At 41.0% G+C, this 19,767-nt stretch overlaps 1 protein-coding gene across 1 annotated transcript in view; it reads left to right on the top strand.

Moving 5' to 3' along the window:
• ANO4 (anoctamin 4) overlaps nt 1–19,767 on the top strand; it is a 409,492-nt gene that overhangs the window by 108,466 nt on the left and 281,259 nt on the right. The window lies entirely within an intron of this gene.

Here is a 19,767-nt window from a genome sequence, read left to right as displayed (position 1 = left end):
CAAGGACCTAAATAGACATTTTCTTTTTTTTTTTTCTTCTTTTTTATTTTTTTGACAGGCAGAGTGGATAGTGAGAGAGAGAGAGAGACAGAGAGAAAGGTCTTCCTTTATGCCATTGGTTCACCCTCCAATGGCCGCCGCTGCCAGCGGATCTCGCTGATCCGAAGCCAGGAGCCAGGTACTTCTCCTGGTCTCCCATGCGGGTGCAGGGCCCGAGGACTTGGGCCATCCTCCACTGCCTTCCTGGGCCATAGCAGAGAGCTGGCCTGGAAGAGGGGCAACTGGGATAGAATCCGGCGCCCCAACCGGGACTAGAACCCGGTGTGCCAGCGCCACAAGGCGTTAAATAGACATTTTCAAAAGAGGAAATCCAAATGGCCAACAGACACATGAAAAAATATTCAGGATCACTAGCAATCAGGGAAATGCAAATCAAAACCACAATGGGGTTTCACCTCACCCCGGTGAGAATGGCTCACATTCAGAAATCTACCAACAACAGATGCTGGCGAGGATGTGGGGAAAAAGGGACACTAACCCACTGTTGGTGGGAATGCAAACTGGTTAAGCCACTATGGAAGTCAATTTGGAGATTCCTCAGAAACCTGAATATAACTCTACCATACAACCCAGCCATCCCACTCCTTGGAATTTACCCAAAGGAAATTAAATTGGCAAACAAAAAAGCGGTCTGCACCTTAATGTTTATTGCAGCTCAATTCACAATAGCTAAGACCTGGAATCAACCCAAATGCCCATCAACAGAAGACTGGATAAAGAAATTATGGGATATGTACTCCCTTAGAATACTATTCAGCAGTAAAAAAAAAATGAAATCTGGTCATTTGCAACAAAGTGGAGGAATCTGGAAACCATCATGCTGAGGGAACCAAAGGGAAAATATCATATGTTCTCCCTTATCAGTGACAACTAACTGTGCACCTAAAAGGAAACCTTTTGAAGTGAATTGGACACTATGAGAAACAATGACTTGATCAGCCCTTGTCCTGACTGTGAGGAACAACTTGCTACTTTATTTCTTTTAGTATTTTTTTGTTGTTGTTCTACTTAATACCATTGGTTGAACTCTTTAATTACACACAATTATTCTTAGGGGTTTAAATTTAACTGAAAAGTGATCCTTGTTAAATATAAGAGTGGGAATAAGAGAGGGAGGAGATGTACAGTTCGGCACATGTTCATTCGGACTTACCCCTAATGGCAGAGTTAGAAACGTGCCAGGGGATTCCAATTCAATCCCATCAAGGTGGCATGTACTGATGCCATCTCACTAGTCAAAGTGATCAGGTTCAGTTCATAACTGATCAAAAATATAGGATTAAGTGTCAAAGGGATCAAGACTAGTGTCTGTTAATGCTAACTGATAGGATTAAAAAGGAGAGAACAATCCAACATGGGAAGTGGGATACACAGCAGACTCATAGAATGGCAGATGTCCTAAACAGCACTCTGGCCTCAGAATCGGCCCTTAAGGTATTCGTATCTGGTAAAAGCCCCTGAGAGTATTTCAGGCATGGAAAGCCAAGACACTCTGGTGCAAAAAAACAAAAACAAACAAACAAAAAAACCTAAATCTAAGATCTCTGTGAATGAGATCCCAGCAGAAAGAACGGGCCATCAAAGAAGGAGGTACCTTTCTCTGAAGGGAGGAGAGAACTTCCACTTTGACTATGGCCTTGTCTGATTAAGATTGGAGTTGGCAGACTCAAGAGGCTTCCATAGCCTTGGCAACTCATGACAAGAGCCTGGAGTGATTACTGATGGCATAAACAAGAGTGTCAATTGTTAAATCAACAGGAGTCACTGGGCACTTAACTCTCCATGTAGGATTTCTGTCCTTAATGTATTGTACTATGTGAATTAATGCTATAGCTAGTATTCAGACAGTACTTTATACTTTGTGTTTCTCTGTGGGTGCAGTCTGTTGAAATCTTTACTTAGTATATACTAAATTGATCTTCTGTATAAAAGATAATTGAAAATGCATCTTGATGAAGAATGGGATGGGCGAGGGAGTGGGAGATAGGATGGTTGAGAGTGGGAGGGTGGTTATGGGGGGGAAAAGCTGCTATAATGCAAAAGTTGTACTTTGGTAATTTATATTTATTAAAAGTTTAAAAACAAAAACAAAACAAAATAGAACAAGAGAGGGTAAGTGAAAAATTCTATGAATTTGCAAATTGTAATTGTTTGAAATCTCAAGCAACAAATTCAGTCTGTAAAAGGGAGAGAGAGAGAGACAGAGAGAGAGAGAGAGAGAGAGAGAGAGAGAGAGAGAAATCGCTTCAGTACATCATAATACCTGAGCAACGCTTGCAAAATTACCTTCAGAAAATTGATGTAAGAATGGGAAAGGCAAGCTTCTTTACAGGGCCAGTTAATATTTCTCAGCTTTGAGAGCCATAAGGTCTCTGTCACAACTATTCAGCTGTGCTTGTAACAGCCATATGTGGTTGTAAAAAATTGAATGCTGCTGTGTTCTAATAAAACTTTATTTATAGAAACAGGCTGGGATCTAGATTTGGCCCCTGATCCATAATTTGCTTACTCCCAATCTGAGGGAAAGATAACCTACTCTGTTATTTTGGTACTAGTGGCCTCTTGAAACTATATATTTAAAAACAATTGTAACACCATATTTATTTTCCCTTTGCCTCTTTCCTTCCTACGAGAACTGATCTCATCATCCCACATTTGCTGAATGAGGCACTTGCCAACTGTGGTTAGGTTAGGCTTACATTATTTACAAGGCTGTGAAAGTCACACATACCCTATTCCAGCCACTTGACTCATTAATATATAGAAATTTGACTTTAGAGCCAGGCTTTCAACATTTTTCATCAGTATATAACATTGATGACAAAACAAGTTTTACAAGGATGTATAGAGTGAAACGTGTGAATATTTGCCTTGCTTTGAGCTATCTCAAATCCTTTTGCTAAGTAAGTTGGAGATCAATTATCTTAAATGAAAGTTTAAGGACAATGGAACACAGCTTTAAAAAATAATGTTAAACCATTTCAAAAAGGCCTTAAAATATAACAACTGTCAGAGCAGTTTTCATTAATTATTAACTGTATCAGAAATTTAATTATGTTAGCATTGAAATTAGTCAAACTTTTAAGTCAAATCACATACATTTTGTTCATTGTCCCTATGAATTAATCATTGTGAATTTGATTTAAAAAGTTACATTTCAAAGACCACATAACTTAATGCCATTTTGTCCCAGTTTTTCAAACATTTGCTAAACCAAGTATGTAAACAGGCAAGTTATATGGCTAAAATCTAATTATGCACTAGTATTAACATGGAGATAAAATCAGTAATTAGTAGCTTGTATTGTGGTGTTAATTTTGATGAATTTTTGGGCTTCTCTGAGTGAACATTTATTTTATGGTCAGTCAAGTAAACTAAATGTTGGTTAAAGAAATCCAGACAGAGCCATCTTTACTATTTCTGGCCTTCACGGGGGCTTCTTACTCATTCACTGCTTCACACCTGTCCAGAAGACAGTGTGCTGACATTGAGGATAGCTCATTGTCAGTGGCCATGACCTTGGTCATGCTGATGGACACAGGGCTGTGAGGTCATGTTTGAGAATATTGATCAGATTAAATAAAAATGAGACTTGTATCTATTTTTCATTTTTGTAGTAATAAATCGTCACACTCTTAGTGGCTTAAAGCGTCACAAATTTATTATCTTATGGTTTTACAAGTGCGGCCGGCACCGCGGCTCACTAGTCTAATCCTCCGCCTGCGGCACTGGCACCCCGGGTTCTAGTCCCGGTCGGGGCACCGGATTCTGTCCTGGTTGCTCCTCTTCCAGTCCAGCTCTCTGCTATGGCCCGGGAAGGCAGTGGAGGATGGCCCAAGTGCTTGAGCCCTGCGCCCGCATGGGAGACCAAGAGAAGCACCTGGCTCCTGGCTTCGGATCAGCTTGGTGTGCTGGCCGCAGCGGCCATTGTGGGGGTGAACCAACAGAAAAGGAAGACCTTTCTCTCTGTCTCTCTTTCACTGTCCACTATGCCTGACAAAAAAAAGAAAGACAAGTGAGAGTCTGGCACAGGTCTCGTTGGGTTGCATTTCTCGTGAAGGCTTTAGGAGAAAATAAGCTTCATTGCTCCCTGTCTCTTAGCCTTTTCCTCTGTTTGCAAAGCCAGCCATGTCACATCTTTCTCTAAGCCAGCCACAAAAGATTCGCTTCGCAAGTCACAGTGATTAGATCACCGCCACCCCAAATATTCCAGGATGATCTCTCTGTATCAAAATTCTTAAGTTTGTTTTGCCACGTAAGGGGATGTACTCACAGGCTGTAGGGATTAGGACTTGGACACGTTAGCAGTCTTTGTTCTGTCTACCCCGCAGCCTGCACTGAGTGTATTGACTTACTGTCTGCATGTGATCTGTTTATTGTGCCATCTTCTCGTGCTCTAGCTTCTTGCTTCTGCACCCATTTCTGTCTCAGCCTAAATAAAAATATTCTCTTCTCAATCTTTGACCTTCCTTTAGCATATAGCCCTGTTAATTCTGTTCTGTGGTGATTGCTGGGCAGGCTGCCTTGGTTCAAATCCTGGCTATGCCACCTCTGTATAACCTTTGATAAGTCAAGCACTGTTTCCGTACCTCGATTTCCTCAGAAATAAAAAAGAGGATTAAAAATGAGCACAGGATGGGGCGCGGGTATTGTGGTACAGTGGGTTGAGCCATGAGACATCTGGATGCCATATCAGAACGCTGTTTGAGTCCTGGCTACTCTGTTTTCAATCCAGTTTCCCTGCTAATGCATCCTGGAAGGCAGGAGATGATGACTCAAGAGCTTGAGTCCCTGCCACTCACATGGGAAATCCAGGCCCCTGGCTTCGATCTGGCATGGCCCCGCCTGATATTGCAGGCATTTGGGGAGTGAGCCAGTAGACAGGAGATCTCTATCTCTCTAATTCCGCCTTTCAAGTAGATGAAAATAAATAAAACATATAAGAATATAAGAATGGTCATGACTGATATGGGATTGATGTGATGATTAAATAATTTACTACAGTTTTCAACTCGTAGAGCAATTCCTGGCATTAATCACTCTCTAGTTTCTGAGAGAAGCTGCCTCAAGATTTCATCTGTGATCTCCTGTCATTCCTCCAGGAATTGTAGTCTTCCTCAGAGCTTTTGGCATTAATCTCTAGGCCAAGATTTCCAGCCAAGCAAGTTTCCAACCCCCACATCTCTACTTCTAACTGCTGAGTTAATATTTGTATTTGGATGTTCCAAGGGAGCTCCAGACCTAGCAAATCCAAAGCTGAACTTAACATATTACTTATCAAAGTATTCCATTCATGGTTTACTTTCTATTACCATCTTCAGATTCAAAGTCAATATGGTTTTTAAAATGATTTTCATTTATTTGAAAGGCAGTGAGACAGGGATAGAGAGGCAGAGACAGAGTGAGATCTCCATTCCCTGGTTTCTTCCCCAAATGCTTGCAACAGCCAGAGCTGAGCCAGATTGAACCTGGGAGCCATCACCTGCTGCCTTGCAGAGAGAGAGAGAAGAGAGAGACATAGACATGCACATGCTTATGTTCATACAGGTGAATTAGCAGGAAGCTGGTTTGGGTATGGAGCCAGAACTTCAGCTCAGGCACTTTGACATGGGGTGTGGACATTTCAAACAGCATCTTAACCACTGAGCCAAATACCTACTCATCCAAAGTCAATATTGAAATTTATCAAATATTACAGAACCTATTTAAGATTTATTTATTTATTTGAGAGATAGAGTTACAAAGAGAGGGAGACACAGAGAGAAAGGGCTTCCATCCGCTAGTTCACTCCCCAGATGGCTGCAATGGCCAGAGCTGAGCTAATCTGAAGCCAGGAGCCAGCAGCTTCCACCAGGCCTCCCATATAAGTACAAGGCCTCAAGCACTTGGGCCGTCCTCTGTTAGCTTCCCAGGCCATAAGCAGAGAGCTGGATCGAAGACAAAGATCCGGGACATGAACTGGCACCCATATGGGATGCCAGCACCACAGGTGGAGGCCTAGCCTACCATGCCACAGCACTGGCCCCAGAATGTACTTTCAGACTGTCTCTTTAATCTGTTTCCCCGTGGCCATGGCTCTGACCCAGGTCTCCATGAGTGTCACCTGATCCTCTGCTACAGTTGCAGCAGAGTTGTCTTCTGATATCTCTGAGCACGTGACACCTAGTGTCCCCACGTGGCACACACAGCTCCAGGGATTCCTCCTTGTCTTAACGTGAGGACTAAACTCAGTGAAGCATTGAAATTGTCTCCACAACTTCTCTAAAAATTTTAAAACTGTATAAAAATGAACTGTCCTGGTAATTACTTTCTGTCTAAACACCCATCGTTATTGCTCATGCACCTTCAAGAATCGACACTGAACACCTCTTCCGCTCCTGAATGAGCTCTGTTCCTTTAGATTCGTCCACCTTTACCACAGGGAATGCTCTTCCCTCCCTCTCCATCTGTGACAAGCTTACCCAGCAGTCCAGGCTTAGCAGCCATACTGACCTCTCTCTTTCCAAACCTTTCCTGATGGCCCTGCCTCCACTCTCTAAGTCAGAAGTCAGCAAACTGTGTCCCACGGGCCCAATATATCCCACTGGCTTAGAAGTAAAGATTTATTTGAACTCAACCCACTCTTTCATTTATGTATTACCTATGGCTCTATTTTGTGTTACAACTGCAGAGTTGAATTAATTGCAACAGAAAACACATGGCCGTTGGCTGGCCTTGTGGTCTAGTGGGTAAAGTTGGCATCCCATATGGGCACTGGTTCATGACTCAGCTTTTCCACTTCTGATCCAGCTCCCTATTAATGGCCTGGGAAAAGCAGTGGAAGATAACACAAGTGTCTGGGACCCTGCCACCCATGTAGGAGACCCAGATCCTGGCTTTTGGTTTCAGTCTGACCAAGCTATGGCCATTGCAGCTATCTGGGGAGTGAACCAGCAGTTGGAAGAGCTTTCTCATCCCCACCTCTCCTCTCTTTCCCTCCCCCTCCATCCCTTTCTCTCCCTCTCTCCCTCTGTAATTCTTTCAAATCAGTAAACAAATCTTAAAAAGGAAAACAAAAAAGGTGCCGGCATTGTGCTGTAACAGGTTAAGCCATCATATGCAATGCCAGCATCCCATATGGGCATCAGTTCGAGTCCCGGCTGCTCCACTTCCATTTCAGTTCCCTGCTAATGAGCCTGGGAAAACAGGGGAAAATGGCTCATGTCCTTGGGCCCCTGCACCCATGTGGGAAACTTGGAGGAAGCTGCTGGCTCCTGGCTTCAGCCTGTCCCAGTCCTGATCATTTCAAGCATTTGGGGAGTGGAGCAGCAGATGCAAGACTGTCTCTCCCTTCTACCCCTCTCCCTCTCTCCCCCTCCCCACCTCCCTCCTTCCCTCTCTCCCTCCCTCCCCCTTCCTCTTTGTCAGACTCACTCCCTCTCCCCCTCCGTCTCCTCCTCCCCCTCTCTCCCTTCCCCTATCCCCCTCCCCCTCCTCTTCCCTCCTTCCCTCTCTTCCTTTCTCTCCCTTCCTCTTTGTCAGTCTCACTCCCACAAGGACTCACTCACTCTCTCTGTAAATCTGCACCTCAAGTAATTAAAGTTTCAAAAAAAAAAAAAAAAAAAAAAGAACCCTCATGGCCCACAAAGTCAAAATATTTACTCTCTGACCCTCTACAGAGAAAGCATGCTGATCCCTCCCTCTCCTCAGTCAAACCACAGACATCTCCCTTCTGTTAGAATCACTTCTGCACACCCTTTTCCATTGCTGGGACACTCTCCTCTTGTAGACACACATTCTGCCTTTATCATCTTTGTTTCTGTCCTTTGACCTAAAAAGAGTTTAAGGCTCAGTAGTTGCTGAAAGAAATAGTTACTCTGTAAAATATAATTGAACATAAATTTTACTCACATGCTCAAATAACCAACATCTTATATAAAGCACTGTTCCCTTTAGGGGCTTAGTTCCTATCACTTGTTTTTACTGGTAGTGAACTATTTTGTGTTTTATTCCTGGAAGCAATTTTTTGAATGCCAAGATAAGGTACAAAATTGAGTCCAAGGATCTTAAGGAATAACATTCCCATGCTATTTATGTTGCCCACTTGGTGATACCCTTTAAGTGGTTCCACTGAAACTAAGGATAACAATGCATACATTTTTGCAATGAGTGGGTTTTACCATGTGAAGTAGATACCTAATTCTTGGCTATTTTTGTTGCCTACCCAGGGTGTGATAATATTTGAGTATACTACTCTTTTATGAAAAATGCCAAAGAATTAAATTTATTTTAGGAAAGTCAGAGATGCCTCACTGGTTACTTAAGGAGAAATCAAATAACTGATGTTTCTTTTTTTAAAACCCAGGAAGTATTGATGTCCTTTTTCATGTTACATTAGATGCCCTTGAACTGTGCCGCTTTAGCACTGTGGGATGCCTGCTGTGTCAGACTGTGAGGGCCGTGAGTGCAAGGACTGTCTCAATCTCTACATCCACCATGCCTGGCACAGATAAAGCCTTCTAACATACTTGTCAAATGTCAACAAATAAACAACTGAAGAACTCTTTCCCAAGTTACGAATGTTATACCATAGAATTATGATCATCTGTTTCCATATAGTTAACATCCTTAAATAACAACTATGAAAATTTTCTGTTATGAGATATGTCATGTATATCCATAGGATTTATTGTTCCTAAGTCCACAAAACACAAGGAAAACCCTTAAGCTTCCATGAGGTGACAGGAAATCTATAGCTGCTCTTTCAGTACTTCCCTGGATGAGGATGTAAAGATTTGGGTTAAATTAAATACAATAGAATGAAACAGTGTGAGAAATTCAGAGTTCAGATTGGTGTTCAGAGTAGTAAAGGTAAGAATGAGACCCAAAATAAGAATATTGTGGGCATAAAGGTGAAAGGCAGCCCATGATATTTGAGGATCTTTTAAGGATGTTTTCAGTGATGATGTTGGTTTACTAAATGTGGAACCGTTAAGTGTTAAAATGGAAAGAGATGGGTTTTTTAAGTCTCTCACTACAGACATTAATGTGCAGATTCTTTATAGATATACGTTTTTAACTCATTTGGGTATATACAGTTTCATTAGAAGCTGTCAAATTGTCTTTCAAAGTGGCTGTATCATTTTATATTTCCACCAGCAATGGTTGAGAGCCCTTGTTACTTCATATACTTTCTAGCCCTTGATGTTAGTGTTTTTATTTTCACTGTTTCAGTAAGAGCATAGTGATACTTTAATTTCCAATTCCCTAATGGCATATGCATCATTTATTAAAATTTGTTTTTAACTGACAAAATTTATATACATATATTATGTACAAAATAATATTTTGAAATATATTTGCATTGTGGAATGGTTCAACTGGGCTAAATGAGGTAATATATTACCTCACATACCATTTTTATGGTGAAAACACTAAAATTACTAAAATTACTCTTAGTGATTTTTAAGAGTACATTGTGTTATTCACTATAGTCATCAATTTGTACATTAGATTCATTTAGTTCCTACTTCCTCTGATGTAGGAAGCTGATAGTGAGGGAAGGCGGTGCATATGTGGGAACTGAGAATATTTAGGAACTTTGTAATTTCCATTCAGTTTTGCTGTGACTCTAACGTGCTCTAAAATTAAAGCAGATTTTTAAAAAAAAATGATATTCACTATTGGGGAACACATGATGAAACATGGGATCTCAAGCGTAGCTGCCCTACTATTTGCAAATAATCAATTTTTCATTTAGATTCCTCCTAACTAAAATTTTATATCCTTTTACCAACATTTCCCTATAGTCTCTCTCTACCCTCCAGTCCCTGGTAAGCACTACTCTATTCTCTGTTTCAATGAATTCAACTCTTTCAGCTTGTACATAGATGTGAGATGATGTGGTATTTGTCTTTCTATGCTTGGCTTACTTTTACTTCACATAATGTCCTCAGGTTCATTTATATTCTTGAAAATGGCAGAATCTTCCTTCTTAAGGCTATGTAGTATTCCACTGTGTATATTTACCACATTTTCTTTATCCATTTATCCTCTGGTAGATATTTAGGTTTATTTCATAACTTGGCTATTGTGAATAATGCTACTATGAACATGGGAGTGAAAATATTTCTTTAACTTACTGATTTCATTTTTGGTGTATATGGAATCATTTTTAAAGAATTTAAATTACTCCTTATGAAGGAAAAAAACTCAGATGGGGCCTTTTTCCCACTGTGGAAGGGCTTACAGGTACAAGGAACAGATAGTAGGAAGAACTAAGGTGTCCAGGGCCCTGTAGATTCACATGTCTTACAAAATCTTAGCTGCTATCCCAGAAACTGAACAGTCTCCAAAATTATCAACATCACAAAGATGTCACACTTGAGAGGACACTTGTCCTTCCTTCCCTCTGCTCCTTTCTCTAAAATTTTAGCAGGAATCCCTACTGTGAGCAATGCATTGTGATCGACATTAAATAAGACGGCCCCAGTCCTAAAGGACAGATATGTAGACAGTTACAATGCAGACAGATACCCACTGATACAAGCGTGTAGCAGGCACTAATATAGTACATGGAGTGACATGTGTTTGGGGTAGTATGTGTCAGAGTGAGAGGTTACGGGTACTTGACCTTCTTCCAAAGGATGATGAATGAGCTGATTCTTGGAGAATGCATTGGATTGGGGCTCTGAAAGAGAACATTTCAGGTCAGAAGAAGGGGATTTTATTTGTGAACTGACCGGTTACAACTGAACTATTAGTACTGGACCTGTTTTATTTCCATCTAATGAAGACTGCTGTAGGAGCTGTAGTCATCAAATCTTTGCTGTGTACCAACAACCCCAGATCTCAGTGGTTAACACCCAGAAACATTTGTGCTTTTGTTTAGGGGCCTTTAGGGAAGCTGATGTTTGAACAGTCTTGGCTGGGTGGAATGGTGCCTGGCTTTGGGCTGAAGATCAAGTTGAATCTACTCTACATGTCTTATTCTGGGATCTAAAGCTACTGAAAATACAGGTTTTTCATAATGATGTTGGAAGCCGAGTAGACCATGCCAAAAACTGTGTAAACAGGTTTCAAGTCACTGCTTTCATTATAACCACTTAGTATCACCTCAACCAAAGCAAGTCATTATGTTCAAGTCCAAAACCAGTGGAGCAGGGAAGACACTTTCCCTTTTCCCTGAAAAATACTGACAAGTCATGTGGCAGAAGACATGAAACAGAAACAATAATCTACTCTGCCATGGTGGTTTCCTGAAATGAAGTTCTCCTAGTAGAATTCTTTTTTTTAAAAAAACACACAGGGCATTATGCCCTTGTTCCTTTTGTCTCTAACAGACTAAAGGCTGTCAAACTCCAAATGGTCGTCAGACAAGGCTTCCAGCGCATTCCATTGGACGACCTGAGCAGCCCTCTGGACTGAGCAGGACAGTCTTTCCAAGGCCACTGTCACACACCATAAGACAGATAGCAAGAGGAAATACCCAAATCTCCCTCAACGCCCACATGCCAGCTTTGAAGAAGTTACAGAAGACGGAACTCCATCCATAATCCCAAAAAGAATTTTGGGTATTCCTCTTGAGGGGGGAATGTTAGGTAGGAAGTCAGTTATGAGCTTATGTGTGTGTGACAGGCCTAAAGAGAAGACATCTATATGCATCTGCATCTCAAAGTCATCCTAACAGTGTTTCAGGGGAAGCCCAGATTTCGCATCCTGCCTGCCCTGCCCCCTTCTACCTGATAACCTGCCAGGTGGAGGCCCTCACCCCTCCTGCTTCCTGCCTGATAAATTTTCCACAATCTCCCAGGTGCAGCCTAGTATCTGCATCTCAAACACCCTGCTCCCTTCCTCAGGTCTGATAACATTTGCATCCATAAAGTCCTTTGTTTCAGACCTTCAAGAGAAGTTTTTCTATTTACATCCAAAAAGCCCTTTGTTCCAAGAGGAGCAGAGGTGGGGAAGCAAGACCCATCTCCTTAAAAACCCCCAGCCTCAACTGGACTGCGCGCTCAGCTCTCTGCATCTTTGCTGAGCCGCCCGCCTGGCCTGGCCAGGTGTAATCTCTCCACTCCTTCCTCCTCCCCAGTCTCTCAGGCCCTGTCTGGAGAGGTGCCCATCCATTTTTACGGATGTCCCTACCCTAATAAACTTTGCTACTTTTACCTCCCAAAAAAAAAAAGAATTCTTTTTTTTTAAAATATTTTATTTATTTGAGAGGTAGAGTTATAGACAGTGAGAGGGAGAGACAGAGAGAAAGTTCTTCCTTCCGTTGGTTCGCTCCCCAAATAGCCACAAGGGCTGGAGCTGGGAGCCAGGTGTTCCTTCACGGTCTCCCAAATGGATACAGGGGTCCAAGCACAGAGGCCCAGGCACAGGCCACAGCAGAGAACTAGATTGGAAGAGGAGCAGCCGGAACTAGAACCGGCACCCATATGGGATGCCAGTGCCACAGGCGGAGGTTTAACCTACTGTGCCACAGCACTGGCCACACTAGAAGAATTCTGTAGCAGGGACAGGAGAGAAGTTACAAAAGAATCTAGAGGTGAATTTGAAGGAGAGAAAGCACCAGTAATCTACCTATACTGCTTTATTTGAATTCAAGTATTGCTGGTTAAACATTCTTATCACTTTCTGATTATAGAAGTTTTCTGTATTGACATTGAACCACAAGTTAAACCTGGGTAATATTATATCTAGTCTTCAATATTTTGATTTCTTTTCATTGTGCTTGAATGCCAGGTTAATGTGGCTTTAGACATACAACTGTCATGAAATTACAAATGACAATGTCTTGGCAGGGAGTTTTTCCTGGTTTTGAAGTGTTGGTACTGCCAGATTTGTATAACATGCTGACACCAATTTGTCAAAAATCCTGGCACAATGTGAGAAGATAAAACAGAAGGATACATGACATATCCAATGATCTAGTGTGGTGCAGGATGATTGGGCTAAAGCAAGTCTTCTTGCCAGACTTCCTGATGGGGTCCTGTATGGCTTAGATCTGAAACCACTTCCTGGAATCTACCTAGAATTCAGTTAGCCACCAATTCTGATGCTCTAAGCTCCTCAGAATCGGTTTGCTCTGGGTACAGCTGATCTCACCTCATCAAGGAGGCACAAATTCTGTATCCTCTATTGGGAACATACTTAAACTAATGACAAGTGGATTATTCTTTTTCTACTTGTATTGCTATATGTTAAAACTTTTCCCTTCTTAGAATATGGGAGGGTCTCAGCCTATTTTTTTAACATGTTGTAAAAATTTTTGGACCCAACTTACAAAGGGTATTAGAAAGAATCTATAAAGTTTGGGAAAGAAAATACAGGCCTAAGAGTAGCCAAGAACATTTTTACCTTCTTTCTGGTCAGTATTCCAAGAAGCTGCAGCTGTATTTGCACTAAATATTGTAGTTAAGGTGAAAACTAGAAATAAACATCCATTTCCATAGATTACTTTTTTATTACTTAGGAATAAATGATCCATATGCTTTATGATAGTGTCAGCATTCAAAACATAGTATTTCCACAGTTTGAAAAGTAATTTACCTAAGAAATGACAAGAAGAGTGATGCAACACTATGGCTTCAAGTTGTAAAACAGTGACAGAACTACAAATGTTCTCATGGCACACAGCTCTTCTGAATCTTAGGAATGACATTGAGATGAAAGTGAATCATTTTTACTCAGGCACACTTCTGCTGGGCAATGCATCCAGGAAGAGTGCACCTTGCAAGTGAGCCAGAGAGCAAGAATATCTAAGAATTTTATGTACTTGAGAGAAAGTCTTTTTTTAAAAGATTTTTTTTGACACAGAGTTACAGAGAGAGGTAGACACACACACACACACACACAGAGAGAGAGAGAGAGAGAGAGAGAGAGATCTTCCATCCACAGGTTCACTCCCCAAATGGCTGCAATGGCCGGAGTTGAGCCAATCACAGAGAAAGTCTTACCTTTTAAAAAGATATTTTTTTCTAAATATTTTATTGATTCATGTGAGAGGCAGAGTTACAGACAAGGAGAGACAGAAAGGTCTTCCATCTGCTGTCATTCCCCAGATGACCACAATGGCCAGAGCTGGGTAGAACCAAAGCCAGGAGCTCCACTGGGTCTCCCACATGGGTGCAGGGCTCAAGCACTGGGACCATCTTCCACTGTTTTCCCAGGCCATAAGCAGAGGGCTGGATCTGAAGAGCAGAAGCCAGGATACAAACCAGTGCCCCTATGGGATGCTGGCACCACAGGTGGAGGCTTAGCCTACCATGCCACAGTGCTGGCCCCCCAAAAAGAGTTTTTGTGAAGACCTTAAGTGAAATCTGAACTTATTTTTGTTTGTTTATGAAAATATTAAACATTATGTTACTGTAGATGTATTTAGTTTCTCGTGAGAAAATTCGGAACAAGCAGTAAATGTGGGCCTGAAGTTTAGAAGACTGAGCAAAGTAAGTGATATGATTTGGGGAGCTAATCACACAGAAATGACAGGAGACATGAAATGCATAGATTACTTGGGGATCTTGTAGATTTTCAAACATGTATAGCATGTAGAAAACAGAAGGCCAAAGTCAAAACCTTGGGAAATGCCTCCTGGAGTGGGTTGATAATGGCTCCAAAATATATATCCATGTTCTAGTCCCAAAAATCTGAATATTATGTTATTTGGGCAAAGTATTTTTGTATATGTGAGTAAGCTTAGAATCTTGAGATGAAGAGCTTATTTGGGGTTACCCAGGTGGCCCCTAAATAATATCACAATTATCTTTAAGAGGGAGGCAGAGGGAGATTAGACAGGAGCATAGAGAAGGTGTTGTGACCACAGAGTCTAGATAGGAGTGATGTTTGTGCAAAGTAAAGAACCACAAGGAATATTAGCACCGTGAGAAGGTCAAGGAATGGGATTCTCCACAGAACTTCTACAGAAAGCATGGCCTTGCCAACAGTTCTAGACTCCAAAACTGTGAAATAATCAATTCCTGTTGTTTTAACCCACAAAGGTTGTGATAATTTGTTACAGCGGACGTAGGAAACTAATACCCCATCTTCAAGAACAGGAAAGAGAAGAGTTCAAAGAGGCAGGAGAGATAGCAAGGAACTTTGAGAGTGTTTAAACAGATGAGCAGAAGCAACAGTGTTAAATGCTAGAGCTTAAGAGGTAAGAACAAAGATTGGGGCAAAGTGATTGATAGAAGAGACTGATGGTGGCTAACTTGTTTGGGCACCTACCATATGCTGGACACTGCCACAGATGTTAGATATTAACTCAGTTAATCCCACAATGACCCTATGAAGTAGAAATTATGATTATCAGTATTTTACAAATGAGAAAAATTGGGAAGGAGGGAAACACATTAAACAACTTGCTCTGTTTAGCACTGGAAGTGAATGATGTGGACAAGATTTGAACATAGAAACTCAGAATCCAGCACCCACATTTTAACTGTATTTTACTTCCTCTCCTCATCCCTAAAGATATGTGTTTCCCAAGGTTCTGTCTTTGGGCCTTTTATCAAGCAAGTTAGATGATAGGTGTCAAATGGAAAAGGTAATTTTTTTTTAAAGATAGTTTGAGGTAGAAAGGCTGGGAAATGAGAACTTTATAACTGGGCTCTCTCTCTTCTCATTGGAGTTAGGAAACTCTCTGCTGAAGATGACTAGGGCAGCCAGGTTTCAGGTTCAAGGAATCTTGGAAAGATGGTGAAGGTATAGTGAAATGTGGAACACTGTCTTAAAAATTCGTTCACGGGTAACCATGCTCAGTATCATTTCCTTGGCCAGCTCTCGATCTTATGCTCCTTCCATGCTTAAGGAGTGTTTGCACTCCTTAAAGTACAAAGTTCAGTGAGAGATGGGACATATGGGAGATCATCATCCTTCATCTGCACTATGGAAAGTATTTTGTTTAGAGCTGAGGAAGGAATCAGAAAAGTACAAATACACGAATTGTGTCATTGAGACTCTTGATGTAGTTGGAGAAATTTTCCAGCAGGTAAAGGACAGTTCAAGGGCATTGCATGATAAAGGCTATTTGCAAGATTAAAAATTGAATGTTAAGTGGAATGAGCCAAAGGAACTTGAAACACTTTAAGAGGAAGGTATATCTCTAGCGGGTTTTGACTGATGAAGGTATTTGTTAGCCTGTCAGAAACTGAGTCAGGAACTAACTTAGCTGGTCAGGAACTAAGAAGGCATTTCAATATCAAAAAGGGAGGAAAAAGGCAGTTCTATAAGAGCTTGGGTCAGAGAAGTGTCAGAAATCTGCACCTTCCAATCCTGCTTGGATTAGTTTCTGAGTTATTAAGAACCACTGAAACTTAAGACAATTAGTTTGCGTATTGGCACTTAATTTGTCAGAGTATGTGGTATAATGGGAAAGAGCAGTTTTAAAATTCTGATCAATCATTTGTGTTGACCTGGGACAAGTAACTTCTTGAGTCTCAGGTTCCCATCTGTAAAATGTAGGTACAGTTCATTGCCTTTTATGTTTGTGGTGAAGTATTAATGGGATAATGATCAATATCTACCACAGTGCCTGACATTTAGTAGAGATTCAGCATCAACAATTTTTTTTTAAATAAGAACAAATTGGATGATGTAATTCTTTGGCCAGCAATTCATTTTAAAGACATGACTTCTGAATCTTCCATAAATGTTAATGCTTGTGAATGTCTGGAGTATATATGTTATCATGTATACCAACTATTTGCTCACACATCTCTCTATCTTTTACATGAACCAGCTCTCTGCCATGGCTTGAAATTTCGAGGATTCTTAATTCCTAGAGGACTGGGATGTGTTTGTTTAGGCATTAGGAGTTTTTTCCAAATTCTTATATAACATTCCCACCATCCTCATATTCATCTTTTCCTATTGATACTTATGAATTATTTTTTATTTCAACATTTTCCCCATTATGTGTTTTATTCTCTTTGTAACATAGAATTCAAGTACCTATGTCATTTACTTCCATGATGTAATTCTTATTCTCATTTAGGTCATCATGTACACCCTTGAAGGTAGTTGCATAAGAGCTGGAAATGCCACATTAAGTCATAATCCTGATCCTTTCAGTCCAGTAATCTTATACAAAAGGCACAAGAAGAAATTTTTGGGAGCACAGTATTTCATATTTGCAGGCTGAGACTGTTTATATTATCTGAGGGTGACTTGAAATCTCTCCTGTTCCTTCATCTGTCACTCTCAAATCTATGTGAATTCTTGTAGTCTTCATGAATGTACAGGCATACACAGGTGTACATTCTGTATCTCTGGAAACGCAAATACAAAAGTGACATGGAGCACAGGCAGGTGGAATTACACTAGGTTGATGTTATGGTATCATTCCTGCACATAGAGACATCTGAGAGTAGAAGACTCACTTGCCCAGGCACCTGCAAAGCAGGGCATGCACTGCCGGGGAAGCTTATACCAGGCTGTCTCCCAGGGGGCCGTCCAGTATGAAAGTCCTAACCTGGGTGAATCTCCCCAGCCTGAGGCACAGGGTCACAGTGTTGTGTGCTTAGTAACTGTGATTAATTTAAATTGTATATGACTGAAATTAGCATTTTTTCATTTGATGATTGCTTATAGCCCTTGCCTATATTCCTGCTGAACTATGGTATTTTTATTCTTTACTTGTTGAACTCTTTATTTTGGGGAGCTTTGTATCTTTGACTATAATGCAAATAAGAAATATGTTATCTCAAAATTAAGAGGAAGGGAGGGAGGGAAACAAAAAAAGGAAGGGAGGGAGAGAGAGAAAGGTAAGCATCATATTATTAGAATTGTCTATGAACTACATTAAATCTGCTATCTGCATTAATATAATTAATAATTCATATAACATCACAATAAAAACTTATAAAAAGAGAAACTGGACCCTGGGGACAGACATTCTGAGCAACTCATGGAGGGTAGATGTGTGGAAGCCAGAATGCCAGTTTGTTACCTCACACTGGACTAGAAATGAGCACCAGTGTGATGACTCTCTTCCTAGGCTGGAAGCCAAGTCCTAATCCATGGATTGTATGGTGAACACTGTCAGGCCGAGGGCAGTTGAGTGGATAAAGGAACGTCAAGTTGTGCATCAAGGCAGACTGGCTGTGCATGTGGAGCCTGTTGCTTGGATGGGCACCATTCATATTTATCTCTGTTACCTGATTTGTTGTTAATGTTTTAGAATCTACAGACGAGCCCACGTGATACCCTTTCCACCCCGAGCTGGGGAGATCTGAGGTGACTTCATACCTCTGGCATGGCTCCTGATTGCTGATTGTGTGGCCTTGAGCAAGCATGCCCTTTCCCTCATTTCTGGGTTTTCAGTAGACTTTTCACGGGAACCTCCAAGTGCTGATAATCCATAAACTACCAGGCCTCACTTTTCTCATCTGTTAGACATCTGATTAATTAGCTAAGCATTAGTGCAACTCCCAGCTCTCAGTTTCTACCTTCAAATTTCAGCAAATTCTCCTCTTTATCAAAAATTCTGCCATTTAGGAAGCTTCGCTTTCCTCTGTTGGATGACATGATTCCTGACCCAGTCCCTCTGGCTTGTTGGCATTAAATGAGGCTAACAGCTTTCCTTGGCTCTTTTTAAAGGACAGAGCTGATTTCAGTCATTTATGAATTTGGATTCCAGCTCTGTCCTCATGGTGTTTCTTTTGAACAATCATGTCCCCTTTTTTCACTGGGGTTTCAGAAATGATTTCCTAACCTTATATTCCAGTGTTTGCTAACAGGAATTCTGTAGTGAAGAAGTTTCTCCCATCCACGTGCTGGTTGCCATAAAATATGGCTCATAAGGAAAAGAATTAATGGTTCCTTCTTTCCCTTTATCAATAATATGACTAATGAATGGGGTCCTTAACCTCCAGTGGTGATCGATAAGTGTTGTTTTTTAAAAAAAATCTATTAAACTTGGGATTTCATGTACATCCATGTTGATATAATCATTGTAAATGAGTGCAGTCAGTATTGCTTTTGATGAGATTGACATGATGTCTGAAATTTGCTTTAAACTACTCCAGCACCTAGAAGACAGATCAACACCAAAGGGAGTGGGATGGATAAAGTTTTGAAATTGTTGATATTGGGTGATCATATGAGAAGTCTTCAAAAGTAAAGGGAAAATGTATATATCATGAATAAATGCATGAACTTCAAAGTTTTTTCACCAAAAATTTTACCTTTTAATTCCATTTTGCAGACTTTTGAAGTACTTTCATACTACTTATTTTTTGTTTTTAGGATGGTTGATATTTTTGAGAATAAAATAGTTCCCAAAAGACATATAATTCTAAGGTTATCATAAATATAAATGTGAGCACAATCAGTAACTCTGGCCTGTCTATAAATTCCATGGATAAAATTCTTTTGATTTCTATTGAAAATCCATATACCCAGTAGCAGTTCCTCAATCCTATGCTCTGTGTGATCATGCAAAATACGTGCACATTGCCAGTGCCATGGCTCACTTGGCTAATTCTCCGCCTGCGGCACCAGTACCCCGGGTTCTAGTCCCGGTTGGGGCGCCAGGTACTAGTCCCAGTTGCTCCTCTTCCAGTCTAGCTCTCTGCTGTGGCCTGGGAGAGCAGTGGAGGATGGCCCAAGTGCTTGGGCCCTGCACCCGCATGGGAGACCAGGAAGAAGCACCCGGCTCCTGGCTTCGGATCAGCGCAGCGCTGGCTGTAGCGGCCATTAGGGGAGTGAACCAATGGAAGGAAGACC

The sequence above is a fragment of the Lepus europaeus genome, chromosome 10 (genome assembly GCF_033115175.1).
Source record: "Lepus europaeus isolate LE1 chromosome 10, mLepTim1.pri, whole genome shotgun sequence".
Lineage (NCBI taxonomy): Eukaryota > Metazoa > Chordata > Mammalia > Lagomorpha > Leporidae > Lepus > Lepus europaeus.
The sequence above is the reverse complement of the archived record's forward strand: the minus strand, read 5'-3'. Positions and strand labels throughout refer to the sequence as shown.